We start from the raw sequence: 1,090 nt of genomic DNA, 5'->3' as shown, positions 1-1,090 counted from the left end.
TAATATCTTCACCATATGATATAAAAAGTCTTCATTACTTATTAGGTAAAACTAGTTATCATAAATGATTTATAAAAGTTTATGCAAAGATAGTTAAGCCATTTACTAATCTTTTAAAGAAAGATACTCCATTTATATGAAATGAAAATTGTAGAGAAGCATATTTAAAGTTTAAACAATACCTAAAAAAAATACCTATACTTGTTAATCTAGATTGAATAAAAGAATATCACTTACAGATGAATATTTTTTATATTGCCACAAATGCAATATTGTTCAAGATATACAGTGATCAAAAAGATCATCTTATCTATTATGATAGTAGATTGTATCGCATGTGATCATGAAATAAGATTTGGATATACTGTCACCATGGATCCTTGGAACCTTAGGGGATAAATGGGGATAAAATAGCCACTAAGGGCTCTCTCATCAAGCAATTGCCCCTTTTTTAGTTGGCTTAAGGGGAGAGAGATAGGGTGCGCTACATAAATGCTTAAATCTTGTTAAGCATAATTACACAATAACTAAAAAAGAGGTTTTAGTCGTAGTTTATGCTCTACAAAAATTTAGGTATTATCTTTTAGTAACAAAAGTAATTGTCTTTACTGACCATAAAATTCTTTTATATGTTATTAATAAGTTGTGCATATCTACTTGATTAACTAAATGGTTTTTACTATTACCAGTGGGTAGTAGTGACACCCTCAATTGGGTAGACTGATCTTGTCCTTATGCCACCGCCACAAACTATTGACTCCACTTTTGAAGTGCTGTTGACACAAGATCTCACTTGGGCACCTCTATCGGCACTACACTACATCTCCCAGTCATATAACACTAAGTGTTTTGCCTATAAACAGTAAAAATGCCTAAGAAAAATGAGCATGTGTAAGAAATCTTGTCCAGCAATGAATAGTTTGACTATAGCCAAATGAAGCTATCTAGGGAGCTTGTGCTTTCTCTCTGTGATAAATCTTGGCTTGATGTTTTTGGTTACTCGCATGCAGAGTTGCTTGAAGGAGAAATTTCAATCAAGCAAGGGATTGCCAGGGATCAAGTTCATGTAAAAGTAATTACCCAATGGAAT

The sequence above is a fragment of the Selaginella moellendorffii genome, unplaced genomic scaffold (assembly GCF_000143415.4).
Source record: "Selaginella moellendorffii unplaced genomic scaffold, v1.0 SELMOscaffold_100, whole genome shotgun sequence".
Lineage (NCBI taxonomy): Eukaryota > Viridiplantae > Streptophyta > Lycopodiopsida > Selaginellales > Selaginellaceae > Selaginella > Selaginella moellendorffii.
This window is presented reverse-complemented; position numbering follows the sequence as displayed.